At 42.8% G+C, this 15850-nt stretch overlaps 1 protein-coding gene across 1 annotated transcript in view; it reads left to right on the top strand.

Annotated features, from left to right (window-relative positions):
• RXFP2 (relaxin family peptide receptor 2) overlaps nucleotides 1-15850 on the top strand; it is a 1960183-nt gene that overhangs the window by 588931 nt on the left and 1355402 nt on the right. The gene's annotated exons all lie outside the window — the stretch shown is intronic.

Genomic DNA, 15850 nt, shown 5'->3' with positions numbered 1-15850 from the left:
TATGTACACTACTGCCTTATCCATCTACACTGACTCAGTCTCTGTGGATACTAGCTTATGTACACTACTGCCTTATCCATCTACACTGACTCAGTCTCTGCGGATACTAGCTTATGTACACTACTGCCTTATCCATCTACACTGACTCAGTCTCTGCGGATACTTACTTATGTACACTACTGCCTTATCCATCTAAATTGACTCAGTCTCTGCGGATACAAGCTCATGTACACTACTGCCTTATCCATCTACACTGACTCAGTCTCCAATACTAGCTTATGTACACTACTGCCTTATCCATCTACACTGACTCAGTCTCTGTGGATACTAGCTTATGTACACTACTGCCTTATCCATCTACACTGACTCAGTCTCTGCAGATACTAGCTTATGTACACTACTGCCTTATCCATCTACACTGACTCAGTCTCTGTGGATACTAGCTTATATACATTACTGCCTTATTAATCTACACTGACTCAGTCTCTGCAGATACTAGCTTATGTACACTACTGCCTTATCCATCTACACTGACTCAGTCTCTGTGGATACTAGCTTATGTACACTACTGCCTTATCCATCTACACTGACTCAGTCTCTGCAGATACTAGCTTATGTACACTACTGCCTTATCCATCTACACTGACTCAGTCTCTGTGGATACTAGCTTATGTACACTACTGCCTTATCCATCTACACTGACTCAGTCTCTGCAGATACTAGCTTATGTACACTACTGCCTTATCCATCTACACTGACTCAGTCTCTGTGGATACTAGCTTATGTACACTACTGCCTTATCCATCTACACTGACTCAGTCTCTGCAGATACTAGCTTATGTACACTACTGCCTTATCCATCTACACTGACTCAGTCTCTGCAGATACTAGCTTATGTACACTACTGCCTTATCCATCTACACTGACTCAGTCTCTGTGGATACTAGCTTATGTACACTACTGCCTTATCCATCTACACTGACTCAGTCTCTGTGGATACTAGCTTATGTACACTACTGCCTTATCCATCTACACTGACTCAGTCTCTGTGGATACTAGCTTATGTACACTACTGCCTTATCCATCTACACTGACTCAGTCTCTGCAGATACTAGCTTATGTACACTACTGCCTTATCCATCTACACTGACTCAGTCTCTGTGGATACTAGCTTATGTACACTACTGCCTTATCCATCTACACTGACTCAGTCTCTGTGGATACTAGCTTATGTACACTACTGCCTTATCCATCTACACTGACTCAGTCTCTGCGGATGCTAGCTTATGTACACTACTTCCATATCCATCTACACTGACTCAGTCTCTGGTGATACTAGCTTATGTACACTACTGCCTTATCCATCTACACTGACTCAGTCTCTGCAGATACTAGCTTATGTACACTACTGCCTTATCCATCTACACTGACTCAGTCTCTGTGGATACTAGCTTATGTACACTACTGCCTTATCCATCTACACTGACTCAGTCTCTGCAGATACTAGCTTATGTACACTACTGCCTTATCCATCTACACTGACTCAGTCTCTGTGGATACTAGCTTATGTACACTACTGCCTTATCCATCTACACTGACTCAGTCTCTGTGGATACTAGCTTATGTACACTACTGCCTTATCCATCTACACTGACTCAGTCTCTGCAGATACTAGCTTATGTACACTACTGCCTTATCCATCTACACTGACTCAGTCTCTGTGGATACTAGCTTATGTACACTACTGCCTTATCCATCTACACTGACTCAGTCTCTGCAGATACTAGCTTATGTACACTACTGCCTTATCCATCTACACTGACTCAGTCTCTGCGGATACTAGCTTATGTACACTACTGCCTTATCCATCTACACTGACTCAGTCTCTGCAGATACTAGCTTATGTACACTACTGCCTTATCCATCTACACTGACTCAGTCTCTGCAGATACTAGCTTATGTACACTACTGCCTTATCCATCTACACTGACTCAGTCTCTGCAGATACTAGCTTATGTACACTACTGCCTTATCCATCTACACTGACTCAGTCTCTGTGGATACTAGCTTATGTACACTACTGCCTTATCCATCTACACTGACTCAGTCTCTGTGGATACTAGCTTATGTACACTACTGCCTTATCCATCTACACTGACTCAGTCTCTGCAGATACTAGCTTATGTACACTACTGCCTTATCCATCTACACTGACTCAGTCTCTGTGGATACTAGCTTATGTACACTACTGCCTTATCCATCTACACTGACTCAGTCTCTGCAGATACTAGCTTATGTACACTACTGCCTTATCCATCTACACTGACTCAGTCTCTGCAGATACTAGCTTATGTACACTACTGCCTTATCCATCTACACTGACTCAGTCTCTGCAGATACTAGCTTATGTACACTACTGCCTTATCCATCTACACTGACTCAGTCTCTGCAGATACTAGCTTATGTACACTACTGCCTTATCCATCTACACTGACTCAGTCTCTGCAGATACTAGCTTATGTACACTACTGCCTTATCCATCTACACTGACTCAGTCTCTGTGGATACTAGCTTATGTACACTACTGCCTTATCCATCTACACTGACTCAGTCTCTGTGGATACTAGCTTATGTACACTACTGCCTTATCCATCTACACTGACTCAGTCTCTGCAGATACTAGCTTATGTACACTACTGCCTTATCCATCTACACTGACTCAGTCTCTGCAGATACTAGCTTATGTACACTACTGCCTTATCCATCTACACTGACTCAGTCTCTGTGGATACTAGCTTATGTACACTACTGCCTTATCCATCTACACTGACTCAGTCTCTGCAGATACTAGCTTATGTACACTACTGCCTTATCCATCTACACTGACTCAGTCTCTGTGGATACTAGCTTATGTACACTACTGCCTTATCCATCTACACTGACTCAGTCTCTGTGGATACTAGCTTATGTACACTACTGCCTTATCCATCTACACTGACTCAGTCTCTGCAGATACTAGCTTATGTACACTACTGCCTTATCCATCTACACTGACTCAGTCTCTGTGGATACTAGCTTATGTACACTACTGCCTTATCCATCTACACTGACTCAGTCTCTGCAGATACTAGCTTATGTACACTACTGCCTTATCCATCTACACTGACTCAGTCTCTGTGGATACTAGCTTATGTACACTACTGCCTTATCCATCTACACTGACTCAGTCTCTGTGGATACTAGCTTATGTACACTACTGCCTTATCCATCTACACTGACTCAGTCTCTGCAGATACTAGCTTATGTACACTACTGCCTTATCCATCTACACTGACTCAGTCTCTGTGGATACTAGCTTATGTACACTACTGCCTTATCCATCTACACTGACTCAGTCTCTGCAGATACTAGCTTATGTACACTACTGCCTTATCCATCTACACTGACTCAGTCTCTGCAGATACTAGCTTATGTACACTACTGCCTTATCCATCTACACTGACTCAGTCTCTGTGGATACTAGCTTATGTACACTACTGCCTTATCCATCTACACTGACTCAGTCTCTGCAGATACTAGCTTATGTACACTACTGCCTTATCCATCTACACTGACTCAGTCTCTGTGGATACTAGCTTATGTACACTACTGCCTTATCCATCTACACTGACTCAGTCTCTGTGGATACTAGCTTATGTACACTACTGCCTTATCCATCTACACTGACTCAGTCTCTGCAGATACTAGCTTATGTACACTACTGCCTTATCCATCTACACTGACTCAGTCTCTGTGGATACTAGCTTATGTACACTACTGCCTTATCCATCTACACTGACTCAGTCTCTGCAGATACTAGCTTATGTACACTACTGCCTTATCCATCTACACTGACTCAGTCTCTGCAGATACTAGCTTATGTACACTACTGCCTTATCCATCTACACTGACTCAGTCTCTGCAGATACTAGCTTATGTACACTACTGCCTTATCCATCTACACTGACTCAGTCTCTGATGATACTAGCTTATGTACACTACTGCCTTATCCATCTACACTGACTCAGTCTCTGTGGATACTAGCTTATGTACACTACTGCCTTATCCATCTACACTGACTCAGTCTCTGTGGATACTAGCTTATGTACACTACTGCCTTATCCATCTACACTGACTCAGTCTCTGCGGATACTAGCTTATGTACACTACTGCCTTATCCATCTACACTGACTCAGTCTCTGTGGATACTAGCTTATGTACACTACTGCCTTATCCATCTACACTGACTCAGTCTCTGTGGATACTAGCTTATGTACACTACTGCCTTATCCATCTACACTGACTCAGTCTCTGCAGATACTAGCTTATGTACACTACTGCCTTATCCATCTACACTGACTCAGTCTCTGCAGATACTAGCTTATGTACACTACTGCCTTATCCATCTACACTGACTCAGTCTCTGTGGATACTAGCTTATGTACACTACTGCCTTATCCATCTACACTGACTCAGTCTCTGCAGATACTAGCTTATGTACACTACTGCCTTATCCATCTACACTGACTCAGTCTCTGCAGATACTAGCTTATGTACACTACTGCCTTATCCATCTACACTGACTCAGTCTCTGTGGATACTAGCTTATGTACACTACTGCCTTATCCATCTACACTGACTCAGTCTCTGCAGATACTAGCTTATGTACACTACTGCCTTATCCATCTACACTGACTCAGTCTCTGTGGATACTAGCTTATGTACACTACTGCCTTATCCATCTACACTGACTCAGTCTCTGTGGATACTAGCTTATGTACACTACTGCCTTATCCATCTACACTGACTCAGTCTCTGTGGATACTAGCTTATGTACACTACTGCCTTATCCATCTACACTGACTCAGTCTCTGTGGATACTAGCTTATGTACACTACTGCCTTATCCATCTACACTGACTCAGTCTCTGTGGATACTAGCTTATGTACACTACTGCCTTATCCATCTACACTGACTCAGTCTCTGTGGATACTAGCTTATGTACACTACTGCCTTATCCATCTACACTGACTCAGTCTCTGCAGATACTAGCTTATGTACACTACTGCCTTATCCATCTACACTGACTCAGTCTCTGCAGATACTAGCTTATGTACACTACTGCCTTATCCATCTACACTGACTCAGTCTCTGTGGATACTAGCTTATGTACACTACTGCCTTATCCATCTACACTGACTCAGTCTCTGTGGATACTAGCTTATGTACACTACTGCCTTATCCATCTACACTGACTCAGTCTCTGCAGATACTAGCTTATGTACACTACTGCCTTATCCATCTACACTGACTCAGTCTCTGTGGATACTAGCTTATGTACACTACTGCCTTATCCATCTACACTGACTCAGTCTCTGCAGATACTAGCTTATGTACACTACTGCCTTATCCATCTACACTGACTCAGTCTCTGCGGATACTAGCTTATGTACACTACTGCCTTATCCATCTACACTGACTCAGTCTCTGTGGATACTAGCTTATGTACACTACTGCCTTATCCATCTACACTGACTCAGTCTCTGCAGATACTAGCTTATGTACACTACTGCCTTATCCATCTACACTGACTCAGTCTCTGTGGATACTAGCTTATGTACACTACTGCCTTATCCATCTACACTGACTCAGTCTCTGTGGATACTAGCTTATGTACACTACTGCCTTATCCATCTACACTGACTCAGTCTCTGCAGATACTAGCTTATGTACACTACTGCCTTATCCATCTACACTGACTCAGTCTCTGTGGATACTAGCTTATGTACACTACTGCCTTATCCATCTACACTGACTCAGTCTCTGTGGATACTAGCTTATGTACACTACTGCCTTATCCATCTACACTGACTCAGTCTCTGCAGATACTAGCTTATGTACACTACTGCCTTATCCATCTACACTGACTCAGTCTCTGCAGATACTAGCTTATGTACACTACTGCCTTATCCATCTACACTGACTCAGTCTCTGTGGATACTAGCTTATGTACACTACTGCCTTATCCATCTACACTGACTCAGTCTCTGCAGATACTAGCTTATGTACACTACTGCCTTATCCATCTACACTGACTCAGTCTCTGCAGATACTAGCTTATGTACACTACTGCCTTATCCATCTACACTGACTCAGTCTCTGTGGATACTAGCTTATGTACACTACTGCCTTATCCATCTACACTGACTCAGTCTCTGCAGATACTAGCTTATGTACACTACTGCCTTATCCATCTACACTGACTCAGTCTCTGTGGATACTAGCTTATGTACACTACTGCCTTATCCATCTACACTGACTCAGTCTCTGCAGATACTAGCTTATGTACACTACTGCCTTATCCATCTACACTGACTCAGTCTCTGTGGATACTAGCTTATGTACACTACTGCCTTATCCATCTACACTGACTCAGTCTCTGTGGATACTAGCTTATGTACACTACTGCCTTATCCATCTACACTGACTCAGTCTCTGCAGATACTAGCTTATGTACACTACTGCCTTATCCATCTACACTGACTCAGTCTCTGTGGATACTAGCTTATGTACACTACTGCCTTATCCATCTACACTGACTCAGTCTCTGCAGGTACTAGCTTATGTACACTACTGCCTTATCCATCTACACTGACTCAGTCTCTGCAGATACTAGCTTATGTACACTACTGCCTTATCCATCTACACTGACTCAGTCTCTGTGGATACTAGCTTATGTACACTACTGCCTTATCCATCTACACTGACTCAGTCTCTGCAGATACTAGCTTATGTACACTACTGCCTTATCCATCTACACTGACTCAGTCTCTGTGGATACTAGCTTATGTACACTACTGCCTTATCCATCTACACTGACTCAGTCTCTGTGGATACTAGCTTATGTACACTACTGCCTTATCCATCTACACTGACTCAGTCTCTGCAGATACTAGCTTATGTACACTACTGCCTTATCCATCTACACTGACTCAGTCTCTGCAGATACTAGCTTATGTACACTACTGCCTTATCCATCTACACTGACTCAGTCTCTGTGGATACTAGCTTATGTACACTACTGCCTTATCCATCTACACTGACTCAGTCTCTGTGGATACTAGCTTATGTACACTACTGCCTTATCCATCTACACTGACTCAGTCTCTGCAGATACTAGCTTATGTACACTACTGCCTTATCCATCTACACTGACTCAGTCTCTGTGGATACTAGCTTATGTACACTACTGCCTTATCCATCTACACTGACTCAGTCTCTGCAGATACTAGCTTATGTACACTACTGCCTTATCCATCTACACTGACTCAGTCTCTGCAGATACTAGCTTATGTACACTACTGCCTTATCCATCTACACTGACTCAGTCTCTGCAGATACTAGCTTATGTACACTACTGCCTTATCCATCTACACTGACTCAGTCTCTGTGGATACTAGCTTATGTACACTACTGCCTTATCCATCTACACTGACTCAGTCTCTGTGGATACTAGCTTATGTACACTACTGCCTTATCCATCTACACTGACTCAGTCTCTGCAGATACTAGCTTATGTACACTACTGCCTTATCCATCTACACTGACTCAGTCTCTGCAGATACTAGCTTATGTACACTACTGCCTTATCCATCTACACTGACTCAGTCTCTGTGGATACTAGCTTATGTACACTACTGCCTTATCCATCTACACTGACTCAGTCTCTGTGGATACTAGCTTATGTACACTACTGCCTTATCCATCTACACTGACTCAGTCTCTGCAGATACTAGCTTATGTACACTACTGCCTTATCCATCTACACTGACTCAGTCTCTGTGGATACTAGCTTATGTACACTACTGCCTTATCCATCTACACTGACTCAGTCTCTGTGGATACTAGCTTATGTACACTACTGCCTTATCCATCTACACTGACTCAGTCTCTGCAGATACTAGCTTATGTACACTACTGCCTTATCCATCTACACTGACTCAGTCTCTGTGGATACTAGCTTATGTACACTACTGCCTTATCCATCTACACTGACTCAGTCTCTGTGGATACTAGCTTATGTACACTACTGCCTTATCCATCTACACTGACTCAGTCTCTGCAGATACTAGCTTATGTACACTACTGCCTTATCCATCTACACTGACTCAGTCTCTGTGGATACTAGCTTATGTACACTACTGCCTTATCCATCTACACTGACTCAGTCTCTGCGGATACTAGCTTATGTACACTACTGCCTTATCCATCTACACTGACTCAGTCTCTGTGGATACTAGCTTATGTACACTACTGCCTTATCCATCTACACTGACTCAGTCTCTGCAGATACTAGCTTATGTACACTACTGCCTTATCCATCTACACTGACTCAGTCTCTGCAGATACTAGCTTATGTACACTACTGCCTTATCCATCTACACTGACTCAGTCTCTGTGGATACTAGCTTATGTACACTACTGCCTTATCCATCTACACTGACTCAGTCTCTGTGGATACTAGCTTATGTACACTACTGCCTTATCCATCTACACTGACTCAGTCTCTGCAGATACTAGCTTATGTACACTACTGCCTTATCCATCTACACTGACTCAGTCTCTGTGGATACTAGCTTATGTACACTACTGCCTTATCCATCTACACTGACTCAGTCTCTGCAGATACTAGCTTATGTACACTACTGCCTTATCCATCTACACTGACTCAGTCTCTGCAGATACTAGCTTATGTACACTACTGCCTTATCCATCTACACTGACTCAGTCTCTGTGGATACTAGCTTATGTACACTACTGCCTTATCCATCTACACTGACTCAGTCTCTGTGGATACTAGCTTATGTACACTACTGCCTTATCCATCTACACTGACTCAGTCTCTGCAGATACTAGCTTATGTACACTACTGCCTTATCCATCTACACTGACTCAGTCTCTGTGGATACTAGCTTATGTACACTACTGCCTTATCCATCTACACTGACTCAGTCTCTGTGGATACTAGCTTATGTACACTACTGCCTTATCCATCTACACTGACTCAGTCTCTGTGGATACTAGCTTATGTACACTACTGCCTTATCCATCTACACTGACTCAGTCTCTGCAGATACTAGCTTATGTACACTACTGCCTTATCCATCTACACTGACTCAGTCTCTGCAGATACTAGCTTATGTACACTACTGCCTTATCCATCTACACTGACTCAGTCTCTGTGGATACTAGCTTATGTACACTACTGCCTTATCCATCTACACTGACTCAGTCTCTGCAGATACTAGCTTATGTACACTACTGCCTTATCCATCTACACTGACTCAGTCTCTGCAGATACTAGCTTATGTACACTACTGCCTTATCCATCTACACTGACTCAGTCTCTGCAGATACTAGCTTATGTACACTACTGCCTTATCCATCTACACTGACTCAGTCTCTGTGGATACTAGCTTATGTACACTACTGCCTTATCCATCTACACTGACTCAGTCTCTGTGGATACTAGCTTATGTACACTACTGCCTTATCCATCTACACTGACTCAGTCTCTGTGGATACTAGCTTATGTACACTACTGCCTTATCCATCTACACTGACTCAGTCTCTGTGGATACTAGCTTATGTACACTACTGCCTTATCCATCTACACTGACTCAGTCTCTGTGGATACTAGCTTATGTACACTACTGCCTTATCCATCTACACTGACTCAGTCTCTGCAGATACTAGCTTATGTACACTACTGCCTTATCCATCTACACTGACTCAGTCTCTGTGGATACTAGCTTATGTACACTACTGCCTTATCCATCTACACTGACTCAGTCTCTGTGGATACTAGCTTATGTACACTACTGCCTTATCCATCTACACTGACTCAGTCTCTGTGGATACTAGCTTATGTACACTACTGCCTTATCCATCTACACTGACTCAGTCTCTGCAGATACTAGCTTATGTACACTACTGCCTTATCCATCTACACTGACTCAGTCTCTGTGGATACTAGCTTATGTACACTACTGCCTTATCCATCTACACTGACTCAGTCTCTGTGGATACTAGCTTATGTACACTACTGCCTTATCCATCTACACTGACTCAGTCTCTGTGGATACTAGCTTATGTACACTACTGCCTTATCCATCTACACTGACTCAGTCTCTGTGGATACTAGCTTATGTACACTACTGCCTTATCCATCTACACTGACTCAGTCTCTGTGGATACTAGCTTATGTACACTACTGCCTTATCCATCTACACTGACTCAGTCTCTGCAGATACTAGCTTATGTACACTACTGCCTTATCCATCTACACTGACTCAGTCTCTGCAGATACTAGCTTATGTACACTACTGCCTTATCCATCTACACTGAGTCTCTGTGGATACTAGCTTATGTACACTACTGCCTTATCCATCTACACTGACTCAGTCTCTGCAGATACTAGCTTATGTACACTACTGCCTTATCCATCTACACTGACTCAGTCTCTGTGGATACTAGCTTATGTACACTACTGCCTTATCCATCTACACTGACTCAGTCTCTGTGGATACTAGCTTATGTACACTACTGCCTTATCCATCTACACTGACTCAGTCTCTGCAGATACTAGCTTATGTACACTACTGCCTTATCCATCTACACTGACTCAGTCTCTGTGGATACTAGCTTATGTACACTACTGCCTTATCCATCTACACTGACTCAGTCTCTGCAGATACTAGCTTATGTACACTACTGCCTTATCCATCTACACTGACTCAGTCTCTGTGGATACTAGCTTATGTACACTACTGCCTTATCCATCTACACTGACTCAGTCTCTGTGGATACTAGCTTATGTACACTACTGCCTTATCCATCTACACTGACTCAGTCTCTGCAGATACTAGCTTATGTACACTACTGCCTTATCCATCTACACTGACTCAGTCTCTGCGGATACTAGCTTATGTACACTACTGCCTTATCCATCTACACTGACTCAGTCTCTGCAGATACTAGCTTATGTACACTACTGCCTTATCCATCTACACTGACTCAGTCTCTGTGGATACTAGCTTATGTACACTACTGCCTTATCCATCTACACTGACTCAGTCTCTGTGGATACTAGCTTATGTACACTACTGCCTTATCCATCTACACTGACTCAGTCTCTGCAGATACTAGCTTATGTACACTACTGCCTTATCCATCTACACTGACTCAGTCTCTGCAGATACTAGCTTATGTACACTACTGCCTTATCCATCTACACTGACTCAGTCTCTGCAGATACTAGCTTATGTACACTACTGCCTTATCCATCTACACTGACTCAGTCTCTGTGGATACTAGCTTATGTACACTACTGCCTTATCCATCTACACTGACTCAGTCTCTGCAGATACTAGCTTATGTACACTACTGCCTTATCCATCTACACTGACTCAGTCTCTGTGGATACTAGCTTATGTACACTACTGCCTTATCCATCTACACTGACTCAGTCTCTGTGGATACTAGCTTATGTACACTACTGCCTTATCCATCTACACTGACTCAGTCTCTGCAGATACTAGCTTATGTACACTACTGCCTTATCCATCTACACTGACTCAGTCTCTGCAGATACTAGCTTATGTACACTACTGCCTTATCCATCTACACTGACTCAGTCTCTGTGGATACTAGCTTATGTACACTACTGCCTTATCCATCTACACTGACTCAGTCTCTGCAGATACTAGCTTATGTACACTACTGCCTTATCCATCTACACTGACTCAGTCTCTGTGGATACTAGCTTATGTACACTACTGCCTTATCCATCTACACTGACTCAGTCTCTGCAGATACTAGCTTATGTACACTACTGCCTTATCCATCTACACTGACTCAGTCTCTGTGGATACTAGCTTATGTACACTACTGCCTTATCCATCTACACTGACTCAGTCTCTGCAGATACTAGCTTATGTACACTACTGCCTTATCCATCTACACTGACTCAGTCTCTGTGGATACTAGCTTATGTACACTACTGCCTTATCCATCTACACTGACTCAGTCTCTGCAGATACTAGCTTATGTACACTACTGCCTTATCCATCTACACAGACTCAGACTCTGCAGGTACTGGCTTATGTACACTACTGCCTTATCCATCTACACTGACTCAGTCTCTGATGATACTAGCTTATATACACTACTGCCTTATCCATCTACACTGACTCAGTCTCTGTGGATACTAGCTTATGTACACTACTGCCTTATCCATCTACACTGACTCAGTCTCTGTGGATACTAGCTTATGTACACTACTGCCTTATCCATCTACACTGACTCAGTCTCTGTGGATACTAGCTTATGTACACTACTGCCTTATCCATCTACACTGACTCAGTCTCTGCAGATACTAGCTTATGTACACTACTGCCTTATCCATCTACACTGACTCAGTCTCTGCAGATACTAGCTTATGTACACTACTGCCTTATCCATCTACACTGACTCACTACTGCCTTATCTATCTACATTGACTCAGTCTCTACGGATACTAGCTTATGTACACTACTGCCTTATCCATCTACACTGACTCAGTCTCTGTGGATACTAGCTTATGTACACTACTGCCTTATCCATCTACACTGACTCAGTCTCTGTGGATACTAGCTTATGTACACTACTGCCTTATCCATCTACACTGACTCAGTCTCTGTGGATACTAGCTTATGTACACTACTGCCTTATCCATCTACACTGACTCAGTCTCTGTGGATACTAGCTTATGTACACTACTGCCTTATCCATCTACACTGACTCAGTCTCTGCAGATACTAGCTTATGTACACTACTGCCTTATCCATCTACACTGACTCAGTCTCTGCAGATACTAGCTTATGTACACTACTGCCTTATCCATCTACACTGACTCAGTCTCTGTGGATACTAGCTTATGTACACTACTGCCTTATCCATCTACACTGACTCAGTCTCTGCAGATACTAGCTTATGTACACTACTGCCTTATCCATCTACACTGACTCAGTCTCTGTGGATACTAGCTTATGTACACTACTGCCTTATCCATCTACACTGACTCAGTCTCTGCAGATACTAGCTTATGTACACTACTGCCTTATCCATCTACACTGACTCAGTCTCTGCAGATACTAGCTTATGTACACTACTGCCTTATCCATCTACACTGACTCAGTCTCTGTGGATACTAGCTTATGTACACTACTGCCTTATCCATCTACACTGACTCAGTCTCTGTGGATACTAGCTTATGTACACTACTGCCTTATCCATCTACACTGACTCAGTCTCTGTGGATACTAGCTTATGTACACTACTGCCTTATCCATCTACACTGACTCAGTCTCTGTGGATACTAGCTTATGTACACTACTGCCTTATCCATCTACACTGACTCAGTCTCTGTGGATACTAGCTTATGTACACTACTGCCTTATCCATCTACACTGACTCAGTCTCTGCAGATACTAGCTTATGTACACTACTGCCTTATCCATCTACACTGACTCAGTCTCTGTGGATACTAGCTTATGTACACTACTGCCTTATCCATCTACACTGACTCAGTCTCTGCAGATACTAGCTTATGTACACTACTGCCTTATCCATCTACACTGACTCAGTCTCTGTGGATACTAGCTTATGTACACTACTGCCTTATCCATCTACACTGACTCAGTCTCTGCAGATACTAGCTTATGTACACTACTGCCTTATCCATCTACACTGACTCAGTCTCTGTGGATACTAGCTTATGTACACTACTGCCTTATCCATCTACACTGACTCAGTCTCTGTGGATACTAGCTTATGTACACTACTGCCTTATCCATCTACACTGACTCAGTCTCTGTGGATACTAGCTTATGTACACTACTGCCTTATCCATCTACACTGACTCAGTCTCTGTGGATACTAGCTTATGTACACTACTGCCTTATCCATCTACACTGACTCAGTCTCTGCAGATACTAGCTTATGTACACTACTGCCTTATCCATCTACACTGACTCAGTCTCTTGGGATACTAGCTTATGTACACTACTGCCTTATCCAGCTACACTGACTCAGTCTCTGTGGATACTAGCTTATGTACACTACTGCCTTATCCATCTACACTGACTCAGTCTCTGCAGATACTAGCTTATGTACACTACTGCCTTATCCATCTACACTGACTCAGTCTCTGCAGATACTAGCTTATGTACACTACTGCCTTATCCATCTACACTGACTCAGTCTCTGTGGATACTAGCTTATGTACACTACTGCCTTATCCATCTACACTGACTCAGTCTCTGTGGATACTAGCTTATGTACACTACTGCCTTATCCATCTACACTGACTCAGTCTCTGTGGATACTAGCTTATGTACACTACTGCCTTATCCATCTACACTGACTCAGTCTCTGTGGATACTAGCTTATGTACACTACTGCCTTATCCATCTACACTGACTCAGTCTCTGTGGATACTAGCTTATGTACACTACTGCCTTATCCATCTACACTGACTCAGTCTCTGTGGATACTAGCTTATGTACACTACTGCCTTATCCATCTACACTGACTCAGTCTCTGCAGATACTAGCTTATGTACACTACTGCCTTATCCATCTACACTGACTCAGTCTCTGCAGATACTAGCTTATGTACACTACTGCCTTATCCATCTACACTGACTCAGTCTCTGTGGATACTAGCTTATGTACACTACTGCCTTATCCATCTACACTGACTCAGTCTCTGTGGATACTAGCTTATGTACACTACTGCCTTATCCATCTACACTGACTCAGTCTCTGCAGATACTAGCTTATGTACACTACTGCCTTATCCATCTACACTGACTCAGTCTCTGTGGATACTAGCTTATGTACACTACTGCCTTATCCATCTACACTGACTCAGTCTCTGGATACTAGCTTATGTACACTACTGCTTTATCCATCTACACTGACTCAGTCTCTGCAGATACTAGCTTATGTACACTACTGCCTTATCCATCTACACTGACTCAGTCTCTGTGGATACTAGCTTATGTACACTACTGCCTTATCCATCTACACTGACTCAGTCTCTGTGGATACTAGCTTATGTACACTACTGCCTTATCCATCTACACTGACTCAGTCTCTGTGGATACTAGCTTATGTACACTACTGCCTTATCCATCTACACTGACTCAGTCTCTGCAGATACTAGCTTATGTACACTACTGCCTTATCCATCTACACTGACTCAGTCTCTGCAGATACTAGCTTATGTATACTACTGCCTTATCCATCTACACTCAGTCTCTGCAGATACTAGCTTATGTACACTACTGCCTTATCCATCTACACTGACTCAGTCTCTGCAGATACTAGCTTATGTACACTACTGCCTTATCCATCTACACTGACTCAGTCTCTGGATACCATGTACATACTATGCCACTTTATCCATCTACACTGACTCAGTCTCTGTGGATACTAGCTTATGTACACTACTGCCTTATCCATCTACACTGACTCAGTCTCTGCAGATACTAGCTTATGTACACTACTGCCTTATCCATCTACACTGACTCAGTCTCTGCAGATACTAGCTTATGTACACTACTGCCTTATCCATCTACACTGACTCAGTCTTTGTGGATACTAGCTTATGTACACTACTGCCTTATTACACTACTCGTTTCTTTACTCTACTCCTACCTCTCCTTACCGTTTTAATCTACTCTTATTCCTACCCAAACCCCTTTTGG

Source organism: Protopterus annectens, chromosome 5.part1 (genome assembly GCF_019279795.1).
Source record: "Protopterus annectens isolate FY-2018-M chromosome 5.part1, PAN1.0, whole genome shotgun sequence".
Classification (NCBI taxonomy): domain Eukaryota; kingdom Metazoa; phylum Chordata; order Ceratodontiformes; family Protopteridae; genus Protopterus; species Protopterus annectens.
Note: the sequence above shows the minus strand (reverse complement) of the source record. Positions and strands in the feature narration are given on the sequence as shown.